The 13,375-nt window shown below is 44.9% G+C and overlaps 1 protein-coding gene across 2 annotated transcripts in view; it reads left to right on the top strand.

Annotated features, from left to right (window-relative positions):
• The window catches only part of MOGAT1 (monoacylglycerol O-acyltransferase 1), a 116,971-nt gene that overhangs the window by 100,334 nt on the left and 3,262 nt on the right, over window positions 1–13,375 (top strand). Inside the window, exon 8 of one of the 2 annotated variants that reach the window (XR_009254847.1) lies at window positions 8,840–9,138. The exons of the other annotated variant lie outside the window; for it this stretch is intronic. The gene's annotated coding sequence lies outside the window, so the exon portion shown is untranslated. The remainder of the gene's footprint in view (window positions 1–8,839; window positions 9,139–13,375) is intronic. 2 annotated transcript variants of the gene reach the window in all.

Genomic DNA, 13,375 nt, shown 5'->3' with positions numbered 1-13,375 from the left:
AAAGGGGGAGATTTGGAGCGGTTAGATGAATTCTAGACAAGCTTACACAGCTGGCGAATGGTGGATCAGGGAACAGAAGCACCTCTGTCTGACCCGACATCATTTTGTGTCTCCGCCATTTCGGTCAGAGCCGTCTGCATGGGGTGTCCACATTTCTCCACCTCAGTGAGCCTTTGAGTGTGTTCCATCCTATCCACAACTGACTTACAGAGTCTGCTTGGGGAAGAGGCTGGCTTAGTATCGAGGTCCACTGGCCTTGCCGGCGCCTTTGAGAGCCAACACAGACCTTGGTGCCAGGGTCTTCCTCACTGTCCGCTCTGGCTCACGTCTGACAGTATTGCAGGGTTCTGAATCTGGTCTTGGCATTGGGTCCAAGCTACCTTTCCCAAAAGATATACCTGGGTCTTAGAGACCCTTTGCTTCCTTCAGTGAACTTGACCTCCACTGGTTTTCTAGATCAGGTGTGTGCTACTCCTGTTCACTCATGGTACAGCTCACACGTTTACTGATCCTATCTTGAGTCTTGGACTTCAGCCTGCTGACCCATCATGAAGTACCAAACACCAAATACAGTGCCTTCTGAGCGCTCCACATCCAGACTACATCTGGTCTTGGAGTTACTTCCCAATAACCTCTTCTTCCTACTCTACGTGCTCCTCGTGTTCTCTCCTTCCTTTGTTTTCTTGTCTTTCACGTTCCCATTTTTCCCTTTCTTCTTTTTTCTGTTCTCTCTCTGATTTAGGGCTGTGTTAGCATGTCCTCGAAGAGAGCAGCCTTCACTGTTGACATTTATGGCCTAGGAATGTTTCTGTCTCCTGGGCCGTCAGGGGCTCAATGTATCTGTGGGACAGGGTATGAAACTCTCCATCCATCAGTCAGCGATATCTGCAAGCAACCTGGAACTGGTCCCGGCTCAAGGCACTTTCATTAAAGATTAAAAAGCAGCCTTACTTATCCCAACCTCTTCCACCCTTCCCCCAGGGTCACCTTGTCCAGAGGAGAAAGGAAATGTTTTGTTATCGGTGAATTTGCTATCACATTTAGATTTCACCTGGATGCACCCTCCATTTCTTCAACACAGTCTCACTGTGCATCGTATCTTTGGTCCTATATCCTGCTGTGCTCATTGTTACTAGAATCAATATTTGTAGTACAAGCAGAACTTTGCTTGGAGGATAAATCCAAAGGATAATTAGTGCTCTGACCAATGGAAAAACCTTTTTTTTTATGTGCCCTTTGTTTGACATGGACTAAATGTTGTGTTTTCTTTTCTGGGCTTTGTATAACGCACAAATTTCAGGCACTCCTTGACAAGATCTTGTAATGATAAACTACCTCTTGACGACAATACCGAAGAGACTTCCCCTCCCTAAATATCCCTCCATGACTCCAGTGCTTTCTGCCTAAGGGTGAGGTCCCAGCCACTTGCCTTTTTGTACCAGGAATGAAATGACCATGAAAACATCAGCTTTGCCATGTGGGAAAATTGCCTGGGGACAGGAAGGTGTGACCTTCACCTGCTAAAACACCCACAGTGAGGTATGGTGCTGCATGATCGGACTGAGAGTCGCCCTGGGCAAGGGTGACTTTCCCACACTGGCACTGCTGTCCTCGACACCTAGGCATTAAGAGACGACTAGAAAAGTCAGTGTAGGTATGGAATCAGATACCTCAGAAGGGGCTCCAGGCTGCCCAAGAGCTGATGTTCATTCCTTGGTCACTCAACAAATATTTACTGAGCATTGCCTCCGTGCTGGAGCCTCTCCTGGGTGTGAGAGTCCAGCAGTAGGGGAAAGAGGCCTGGGCATAGGCTACAGGGACCTGAGCCCTCCCCCCACTCCCCTGTGCCCAGGAGATGGCCTTTGGCTCCTTGCTGTGCTTGTCATCCAGGGCACTGACAGGCAGTGGCCATGAGCTGCTGAGCCGTGAGACGGAACCCTGTTCCTTCAATGCCCAGTAATCAGGCCCCGGGAACTTCCTGAAATACTGCAGGTGAACTGCTTTTGAAAGCTACTCTAATGTGTCAAAGGCCTTGTTATTTTCTGGTTGGAAAAATTTTCTCAAAGATTTACTTATTTATTTAGAAAAAAAATGTTCATGTTTATTTATTTTTGAGAGAGAGCAGGGGAGGGGAATAGAGAGAGGGAGACACAGAATCCGAAGCAGGCTCCACGCTCCGAGCTGTCAGCACAGAGCCTGACGTGGGGCTCGAACCCATGAGCCTTGAGGTCACGACCTGAGCCGAAGTCACTTAACCAACTAAGCCACCCAGGCGACCCTCAAAGATTTATTAAAACAGGAACATGACAAGCAGTTCCATACTTAACATTAAGCCTGGGGTCCATACTTCAATCATTTTCAAGAAGCCTCAATCTTGTTAGGATGGATTCCTGTGACAGCGGCTGAAGGCTCTGAACGCTCAGCACGTAAATGCGGATGACGTTTGCTCAAGTTAATGCTACCTTGAAAGTCGAAGATGCTCCCCATCTTTCCCCTAAACTCCCTCCTCCCCCAGAATAATCTCTCTAGAAGCTTATCTTCTTTGGCTCCAGGAGGAAAAGATTCCAGGTGAAGTCTTACTTTCTTTTGAACTTAGTGCCATCTACCTTCTGCAAAGAATCGTCTGAATATTGCTTTTGAAAGGAATTATTTGAAAGTTCTAACAGCTAGCAGTTTTTGGCCTTTAAGAAAACACACACACACACACACACACACACACACACATTTCTAGTCATTCAAGGACCGACTGTCTGCCTATTTATCACTGCCATTTATTTGCTTTAAAATACTTTTAATGCTGGGGCACCCGGGTGGCTCAGTAGGTGAAGTGTCTGACTCTTGATTTCTGCTCAGGTCATGATCTCAGGGTTCTTGAGTTCAAGCCCCACCTCCGGCTCCGTGCTGGCAGTGCAGAGCCTGCTTGGGATTCTCTTTCCCTTACTCTCTCTGCCCCTCCCCCACTCGTGCTGTTTCTGTCTCTTTCAAAATAAATAAACTTAAAAAAAAAAGTTTAAAAATGAATAAACAAAATAATTGTAATTCCTAAAGACAAGAAGACTTAGGCCGAGAAACAGGATGTTTAATGACTTACTTTAATTCTGGTGACTAAAACACCGCACTTCCCGTTTGTGAGTAGCACTTAGAAATGTGATTCCTCCAGGGGCGCCTGGAGGGGCTCAGTCGGTTAAGGGTCCGACTTCAGCTCAGGTCATGATCCCACTGTCCGTGAGTTTGAGCCCCACGTTGGGCTCTCTGCTGACGGCTCAGAGCCTGGAGCCTGCTTCGGATTCTGTGTCTCCCTCTCTCTCTGCCCTTCCCCTGATTGTACTCTGTCTCTCTCTCTCAAAAATAAATAAAAGAAAAGAAAAGAAAAGGAAAGGAAAGGAAAGGAAAGGAAAGGAAAGGAAAGAAAAGAAAAGAAAAGAGAAGAAAAAGAAATGTAATTCCTCTTTTTCTTTTATATTATTCCAATTTTCTAGACAATATTCAAAGACTGGGGTGGATCGATATTCTGTTGGGTCCCGTGAAAATCCCAGCCCACATACTGCCCAGCAAATCCTTTAGAGTTGATGCACTGGGAGGCGATTCAACATGTTGACAGGGGATTTAGTGTTCCATCTGCCTCCATTTGCAACTGGCTCACCGGGAACTGTGGGATTCACAGCAAGCCTAGAGGTTGGGCCAGGGTGTAGCTCACTGGAGTCCCTCATTACTTGATGTGTTTCCTCTTTTCAGAACTGATCTACCACTTGGTTGAAGAATACATCAGCAGGAAGGCACTGATTCTATAGTGGGAATCTCTCAGAGGTGTACAAATGCGTTCAGTCCGAACCCCAATCCCAGGAGCTACCCAGGTGTGAGGTGGGATTTGGATGTTAGGGAGCATGGGCCCATGGCCTGATGAAGCATGCTGGCATTCATTCTAGATTCAAGGGCTCACCAAAGCTTTTCATCTTCAATCGTGGCAAGCACCTTAGAGGAAGCCCTGATACCATGTTCTGGAAATGAAAGCTATGCACACTGCCAGTATATCTCTGAGTAATTCCTTTTTGAAGTTATTGGCAAATTGCTGTCCATAGAAAAATTCTTTTCTACCACACACTTCAGGGTTTCCCATTCTTTTTTTTTTTTTTAATGTTTATTTATTTTTGAAAGAGGGAGAGACAGAACGTGAGCAGGGGAATGGCGGAGAGAGAGAGGGAGACCCAGAATCTGAAGCAGGCTCCAGGCTCCGAGCTGTCCGCACAGAGCCCGATGCGGGGCTCAAACTTATGAACCACAAAATCATGACCTGAGCCAAAGTTGGACGCTTGACCGACTGAGCCACCCAGGTGCCTCTGGGGTTTCCCATTTCCTTTTTTTTTTTTTTTTTTTTAAATTTTTTTAACGTTTATTTATTTTTGAGACAGAGAGAGACAGAGCATGAACAGGGGAGGGGCAGAGAGAGGGAGACACAGAATCGGAAACAGGCTCCAGGCTCTGAGCTGTCAGCACAGAGCCCGACACGGGGCTCCAACTCACGGACCGCGAGATCATGACCTGAGCCAAAGTCAGCCGCTTAACCGACTGAGCCACCCAGGCGCCCCTGGGGTTTCCCATTTCTAAAGTCAGATAATCATACTGTACCTTCAAGTGATTTAAGGATTAATTTATTAAAATGTTACTTCATTTTTTTGCCTGACAATGCAAATGCAATTTTGGAAACTATATCACTATATCAGATGATTGCATTCTTAATCGGAAGGACATTTCTTATAGGTCTTACAGGTTATTATTACCTGTATGGAATGTTCTGATTCCTTTCTTGGGGTTTTTGTTATATTCACAAAGAGAAACTAGTAATTTTCATCGCTCAAGAAAGGCTTAAGAAGTTTATTTAAGTTGCAATAATAAATATTTTCTTAAATGTTGTCTCTTTCAGGGTACAATAAGCTGATTACAAGGGATCTGACTTGTAAATTTGTCCTTCTACTGTTTTCTTAGTCCTGGTGAGAGTTTGTGTGTGTGTGTGTGTGTGTGTGTGTGTGTGTGTGTGTTGGTGGGGGTGGGGGTCAGGGGGAAGTTATAAGAGAGGCACAAGCGAGCAGGTCAAGTACAAGTCAGTGTGCAGGCAGTCAACTCCAGTTGTTTAGACTTAGCGGCATGACTCTGACCCTTAACTCACGCAGTGGGCTGATCTTGCTTGACATGTGGGTTTTATCTTTCTGAAAGAAGGCATATCACATAGACAAACATTCATTGTACCCTTTGCTGTATGAAAGTCATGTACTAAAGAAGCTCTTTAGGGGAGTACAAAGGAATATAAGGCACAGGCTTTGCTCTCTTCAAGCTTTTGACTCAACTGGAGTGAAGTTAAACACCAATAAAGACAGCAGTGAAAATATCACCCGAAGTAGTTGCGGGGGATAAAAGAGAGGCTGGTACGTGCCCCCCCAGAACTCCTCCTAAGGCTCCCTACATGCCCTCCAATGAATGGGAATAAAATAGCTAAGTTAGTTCCAGTGCACAAAGGGCCTCTTCTCCCCAGTGCAAGGCTTGTCCCATCGTCAGTGCTTGGGTTCCCAAACCTAAGTGAGGGTTGCCTCACCCGCCTCCTTACCCCGGACCGGAAGGCTGGACACATGAAGCCACTTCAGGGTCCATGTCCCAGCCTGTTGCAGGAAAAGGAGTTGGACCAGAGTCCACAGGGATGGCCTGCTTCAAAGACAAGGGACAGGAAGAGTTTTGTTCACCACTCTATCTCCACAGCCAGGCTTAGAACAGGTGCTCCCCAGACTACTGGGTGAGTGAATAATCAAATGGTACATTATGAACTGATAGATTCTTATTCTTCATCAAGGGAAACGTGGCATTGTTGTTTCTTAGGCCAAACATAAATGATTACACATACATTCCTGCTGCATTTAAATCATAGTCACTTAAAAATTAACTTTAATTTTAGTAAACATTTTCCCCTTAAGCCATAACAAATTCTTCCTTTTAAAAATGGATTTTTCTAAGGGTGTCTGGGTGGCTCAGTCAGTTAAGCGTACAACTTCAGCTCGGGTCATGATCTCTCAGCTCGTGAGTTCAAGCTCCGTGTCGGGCGCTGTGCTGACAGCTCGCAGCCTGGAGCCTGCTTCGGATTCTGTGTCTCCCTCTCTCTCTGCCCCTAACCCACTCGCATTCTGTCTCCATCTCTCTCAAAAATAAACAAACATTAAAAAAAATTTTTTTTTAAATAGATTTTCTAGAACCCTAGGAAGTTAATGTACTTATTTTGCACATTAACCGAGGAGCCAAAAAAAAAAAAAAAAAAAAAAAAAAAGATTATCTTTGGATAAACAATTTTCTTTTACCTGAGAAAACAATTAAGTATTTCTAATGGAATGTTTATAATCCGGAGTACAAAGTACTATGACTTTAACAGGCAACTAGGAATTTTAAACCAGTAAGAAACTCGGTAGCATTATGCATGTGCTAAGAGAAATGCTTTCTGATATTTTCACTTAATTGTTTTTATTCTGAGAATTGCCCAACTGTCAGTGATCTTTACTGTATATCATGAAAGTAAATTGATTTCCTGAAACTGCTCTTTAGAAATGATGATATCAAAGCAGTCATTAGCATGTTGTACCTAGCTGTTTACTTCACTCTAGGCATGACTGCCCGTTTTGACGGAAAGCTTAGTTGGGGCGCCTGGGTGGCTCAGTCGGTTGGGCGGCCGACTTCGGCTCAGATCATGATCTCGCGGTCCGTGAGTTTGAGCCCCGCGTCGGGCTCTGTGCTGACAGCTCAGAGCCTGGAGCCTGTTTCGGATTCTGCGTCTCCCTCTCTCTGACCCTCCCCCATTCATGCTCTGTCTCTCTCTATCTCAAAAATAAATAAACGTTAAAAAAAAAAAATTGACGGAAAGCTTAGAAAGAGAAACAGAGAAATTCAATTTTTTATTAAGACCATTTGTGTTAGAAATGATGACTTCTTCTCAAGGTTGTTTTCTGATTTACTGGATGTGTATATCCATCAGCCCACTTTTTTTAATGTATATATTTCTAATCTGTTTTCTAAAATAGAATATAATCGGGGTGTCTGGGTGGCTCAGTCAGTTGGGCCTCTGACTCTGGCTCAGGTCATGATCTTGCACTCTGTGAGTTCAAGCCCCACGTCGGGCTCTGTGCGGACAGCTCAGAGCCTGGAGTCTGCTTCGGATTCTGTGTCTCCTCCTCTCTCTGCCCCTCCGTCTCTCATGCTCGCGTGTGCTCTCTCTCTCTCTCTCAAAAATAAACATTAAAAAAAACAGAATAGAATTTCTTAAGACTATAGGGGCACCTGGGTGGCTCAGTCGGTTAAGCATCCGACATCACCTCAGGTCATGATCTTACCGTTCGTGAGTTCAAGCCCCACATTGGGCTTTGCACTAAAGGTGCAAAGCCTGCTTGGGATTCTCTCTCCTTCTCTCTCTTTCTGCCCCTCCCCAACTTGTGCTCTCTCTTTCAAAGTGAATAAATAAACTTAAAAAAAAAAAAAGACTATGGAAAGAATTATACTAACTACAAAAATGCAGGTAAGTGAACTAAAAGTTAAATTATCCTATCCCCAAAGGTAATCATTAAGACCTTGATATACGTATTCCTTCTAGTCTTTTTCCCAAGCATAACAAAAATCATGCTTTTTAAAAACAACATAATTCCTTTTTCATTTAATATTTTTCCATGTTGATTTTGTCTAGAATAAATGTATCACTGTAAATTATTCTACAACACTCAGGTTATGGGCTATATTTTAACCTTTGAGGTGAACACAGGCAGGAAAATGTTTTGGACACAGTAACATAAAAGACATAAGGGCAGAAGTAATACTCATTTTTCCTAACCTAAGAATGGTGCATTTTTTTCAGACCCTGTGGTATAGTTTGGATAAAACGGAATGAATGAATTAAAAATAACAACGTTCCTTGTTTTAGGGCTTCCTTTCTCTCCCCTAATGGAGTTAGGGTACAAGTGACTTTTTATAGGAGGGTTGATTTTATATATTTAGTTTTCTGGCACTCACAATGCCTTAATTTTTTTTTCAATGTTTATTTATTTTTGAGAGATAGAGAGAGACAGAGCATGAGCAAGGGAGGGGCAGAGAGAGAGTGAGACACAGAATCCAAAGCAGGCTCCAGGGTCTGAGGCGTCAGCATAGAGCCTGACATGGGGCTCGAACTCATGAATGGTGAGATCGTGACCTGAGCTGAAGTCGGACACCCAACCGACTGAGCCACCCAGGCGCCCCAACACAATGCCTTATTTTTAAATATAAAGGATGATATTACTGTTAATGATTCTTCTTAGGAAAGAAAGCACTTCTTCTCAGTCCTTCACCTCCAATTGAACAGGAAATGTCTCCATTCTTGTTGGGTCATTTCTTTCGAATTTGCTTTTGTCTGATCCTAACATAGTGGAGTAAATGGACAATTTACTGAGTGTGGCCAGAAAGGAATAACATGCTTTGACATTCAAAGTTAGTGTTTTGGGCGGTGCTTGGGGCAGCTCAGTAGGTTAAGTGCCCAACTCCGGCTCAGGTCATGATCTCACAGTTCATGAGTTCGAGCCCTGTGTCGAGCTCTGTGCGGACAGCTCAGAGCCTGAAGCCCGCTTCGGATTCTCTGTCTCCCTCTCTCTCTGCACCACACCCCCCCACCCCCGCCCCGGCTCATGCTCTGTCTCTCAAAAATGAATAAAAATTAAAAAATAAATTAAAAAAAAGATTCTCTCTCTCTGTCTCTTTCCCTCTCCCCTTCTGTTCCTCTCCCCCACTCATGTTCTCTCTCTCAAAAATAAACATAAATAAATAAATAAAGTTTGTGTTTTTGAAGACAGAGAATCCAATGGAACACCTTGAGAGACACACACCAAACAATAAATCCTGGGATATCGTTCTAGAATAACTCTGCCACGTTAACTACGGGAGTGCCCTCCCTGGCTGGTGCGTCTGAGGCAATGTCATGCCTCTTATCAGCTGGTAGCTGTAACAATGCTCAGTGCCAGATGGATTAGAAGCGGTTGAAAGAGCTGAGATTGTATTCATATTTTGAAATCAATGAGTGAAAACTCGTAAGTGTGGCAAGAGGCAGAACCCACAGCCACGGCTTCTTCTTCAAAGCACTGTCTGCCGGTGGATCCCTTCCCTGTGCTGTTTGTCCTTGTCCCCTTTCCAGGCCACCTCAGCAGACACGTGGGTGACAATCTGTGAGGGCTGGGGATCCTGCCTGGGCTCTTGTGAGGGGCTCCCTGCACACAGGCCCAGGGATCAGAATGGAGGCTGAGTGCCACCCTCTTTGGAGTCATAGAATATGTGGTCCCTGGTGGCTGGCTTCTGTTGCATGAGATGTTTTCAAGGTTCATCCAGGTTGTAGCATTGCTCTCTATAGCTGCATAGTATTTTCCTGTGCAGAGGTAGCACTCTTTGCTAAATAATTCCCCTATCAGAAGCGTAGGTTCTTCCCAGTCTTTGCTTCTTCAAGCAATGCCACCACGAGTGACCTTGAACACATGTCATTCCCTGTGTGTGCTGTCCCGTATGTATAATGCCTTCTCAGAAGTGGGATTTCTGGAGCAGGTAGTATATGCAACCGTTATTTTGTTAGATGTGGCTAACTTACTCTATTACACTGCCACCAGCAATGGATGAGAAGCCTAATTCTTCATAGCCTTACGAGCAGAGCACTGTCAAGTTCTTGAATTTTTGCCAGTTTGTTGGCTTTAAAAAAAAAAAAATCTCTGTATGGTTTTCATTTGCATGTTTCTTACTATGGTGAAGATGGATATCCATATATATTGACAACCCTCATGATATCCTTGTTTGAACGACCTTCTCTTGGCTTCACCAGAGTGATGGGTTGAGGGGCATCCCGGAGATGTTTGATTTCCACAGTTTTGCATTTGGCAACAGGGGTCCAGTCATTTTTGTACTGATGGTTATAATAAGGGTGTATGTATTGTTTATTCTTACTTATTTTGAGAAAGAGATAGAGAGCAAACAGGGAAGAGGCAGAGAGACAGAGAGAGAGAGACCGACAGAATCCCAAGCAGGCTCCTCTCTGCCAGCACAGAGCCTGATGCGGGGCTTGATCTCACGAACCAGGAGATCATGACCTGAGCCGAGATCAAGAGTTGGACACTTAACCAACTGAGCCACCCAAGTGCCCCATAAAGGTACATAGTTTTAAGGATAAGTAATTATCTTTATAACATGAGTATCAAGAGGACTATAATTTGCTTACTTCCAAATCAGTTTGCTCTTTTTTTTAGATTAATTAAGAAATGATCTTTCAGTAGTGAATCATTTTGGTTGGCAACACGACTGTCCTTTTCATGAAACTGCAACTCACATGAAATAAAAACAAAACATCTATTTATAACCAATCGAATTACTTCATTATAGGTTAGATGCTCCTCACCAGTCCCATTTGGAATTTTTCTGAAACAAACAAACAAACAAACAACAACAAAAAAAGAGGCTCCAATATTTCCTGGCAGGGGGAGGGGAGGCTGTTTCTCTGAATATTCTCCCCTTTTTGTTAGCCATTTTACCGAGCAAGTTTTTCCATTTGAAACTAAGGTTTCTCTAAAGGACATGCAAAGACATATACGCTTTGACTAATTTACAATTAATGTCCTGAGGTTCTGAGACTGGTGCACAAGGTTTATATGTTTTTCTTAGCAGTGAGCCATCCGTCTCTCAAAGAACACTGTTGATTTGAGGTCTGATCTGCGTATCTGCCCAGGGGACTCTTGTGTGGGTGACCCCGTATCTCCTGAAAGGAGCAGTGACGGAAGTAGGACTGATGGCCAGGCCCTCAGGGCTCTGACATTGACGCTCTTGCAGAAAAGGCAGAAGCAAGCCTGCCTTAACTTGTAAGGGGGCCATCCTGGTGCTTCGGGAGGACCAGGCACGAGACAGGAGGGCTTCAGGTCCAAACAGTCTGGAACCATGATTAATTGCCAGCAGGGGGCCAGAAATCCTTTTGAGGCTACAAAGGATGGGATGATAGCTCCTCAGCATTCGTGGCAGGAAGACGTATACATTAAAGGTCAGACTCTGTTGATGAAGCCTAAAGCGTAAGCTGGAATTCTGAGAGGCCACGTCATTTTTCGTTGGGAAACAACCCCAACAGCCACGATAAGAATACAGCTGTTTCTGCTTATCCATGGTAGCTCTGTCCCTCAAAGCCACAGTAAACTTTGAATTAGCCAATCTTGAAGCATTGCTCCTGGGCCTAACACACCGTTACACTCCTACAAGCTTCTGGTAACAACATTTTTATCAACCTATCAGCGCATAACTTGTTTGCCGTGTGAACTCGGAGTCAACAGCTCTGTAGCTCTCGGCTGAAGGAGCCGGATTTAACACACAAGTCTTCTCCGCGCTTGAGAGCACTCAGTAGCTCTTTGGTACTGCACCTGGTGGCCATTTTAAAATGGCAAAATCAGGGGCGCCTGGGTGGCTCGGTCGGTTAAACATCCGACTTCGGCTCAGGTCATGATCTCACGGTTCGTGAGTTCGAGCCCCGTGTGGCTCAGAGCCTGCAGCTTGCTTCGGATTCCGTGTCTCCCTCTCTCTCTGCCCCTCCCCCACCCTTGCTCTGTCTCTCAAAAAAAGAATAAACGTTTGAAAAAATACATAAAATATAAATGGCACAATCAACGACAAGAGCACAAAACTGCAGGTGATGTGCACTAAAGAGACTGCTGAGAGGACACTGGTTTCCAGTCTGAGAGCTGAAGCCAGAAAGTAGAGTGTCCCCTTGTTTGAGCTCAACTGAGAACGGGTGCAAAGAGGGGCTCCAATCTGTGGCTGCCTGTCCACGAGTTGGTCCAAAGCGGGAGGAATTGATCTGGGGGTTAGAATAAATATTAGCAAGTAGGCGAATTTGCAAGTCGGAAACCTGCGAATAATGAGGAGGGAGTGTAATCATAATTAATGAAAAAAAAGTCCTCTCTCCATTTGAGGAACATCACACTGGCTGCAGAAGCAATGGAACAGGTAAGCGGACCTATACAGAAGGGCAGCCTGGGGGGCCACCTTGTGCAGCCACCAAGGGGCCAGCCAGGGTCTCCAGCTGGTGTTCGGTGGCCCACTGGCCACGTCATGGAATTTCACCGGGCCTCCGTTTCCTCATCAGCGAAACTGACATAATTCCTGACCTACCTTCATTCAAGGGGATGTTTTGAGGTTTAACTGTAGGGAACTTTTAAATAAGTTAGAATAAATTAGAAAGAAAAAAAAAAACAACCCAAGGGCCTACCACGGTGATTTCTCTCTTTCTTTTTAAAAATTTTTTTGTAATGTTTATTTATTTTTGAGAGAAAGAGAGAGAAAGACAGAGTGGGAGCAGGGGAAGGGCAGAGAGGGAGAGGCACAGAATCTGAAGCAGGCTCCAGGCTCTGAGCTGTTAGCACAGAGCCCCATGTGGGGCTTGAACTCATGGATTGTGAGATCATGACCAGGGTTGAAGTCGGAAGCTTAATTGACTGAGCCACCCAGGCGCCCCTACTGTGGTGATTTCTGTGTAAGAATAGTAAAGGCAATTTTTATTTTCTTCTCAGTATATCTCTGAATTATTTCACCCTGATTTGTATTTAGTGTGTGTGTGTTTTCTTTTTTAATGCTTATTTATTTTTGAGAGAGAGGGAGAAACAGAGTGTGAGCAGAGGAGAAGCAGAGAGGGAGGCACAGAATCTGAAGCAGGCTCCATGCTCTGAACTGTCAGCACAGAGCCCAACGCGGGGCTCGAACTCACAAACTGCGAGATCACGACCTGAGCCCAAAGTCGGAGGCTTAACCAACTGAGCCACCCAGGCGCCCCTAGGGTGTATGTTTCCAATCCAAGAAAAGTTGAAAAGGAAAGAGCACCCATGAGCATAAGATTAATTCATAGGAAACTGCTTTGAAAAAGCGCAGCTAAAGATAAGAAGGTGTTGTGTTTCCATGAAATAAATCAATATATACAACGGGTTCGTAAACTGAAGTGGAATGCCAACCTGCCCCGTCATGCATGGAAAAACAAGTCCCACCTGGTCTGGGTAGTTAATCTTGTTGTCAGAGCCATTTGAGTCAGACTGGCTTTTATAACATTTCAGAAGCGCTCCTGCACCGGCGGCCTGCCTCCTGGGGCTGTCAGAACCGCCCTTGACTTCATTTGTACTGAAAGGAAAACAAAGGGGGAGGTGGGTTATTTTCCCCGTCCTAACGGCAGCATGGGCTATAAACCGGGGAGAAAGGGAATGGTGTAGAGTGGGGTCTGCACCAGGTTTCCCCTTGATTTAGTAATGCAGTTTGTAAAATGCAACGCTCCTGTGTTCTTTCGGTTCCGGGAACCGACTCGAGTCACCGTTGTCGAAGCACGGAT

This window comes from Neofelis nebulosa, chromosome 2 (assembly GCF_028018385.1).
Source record: "Neofelis nebulosa isolate mNeoNeb1 chromosome 2, mNeoNeb1.pri, whole genome shotgun sequence".
NCBI classification, from domain to species: domain Eukaryota; kingdom Metazoa; phylum Chordata; class Mammalia; order Carnivora; family Felidae; genus Neofelis; species Neofelis nebulosa.
The sequence above is the reverse complement of the archived record's forward strand: the minus strand, read 5'-3'. Positions and strand labels throughout refer to the sequence as shown.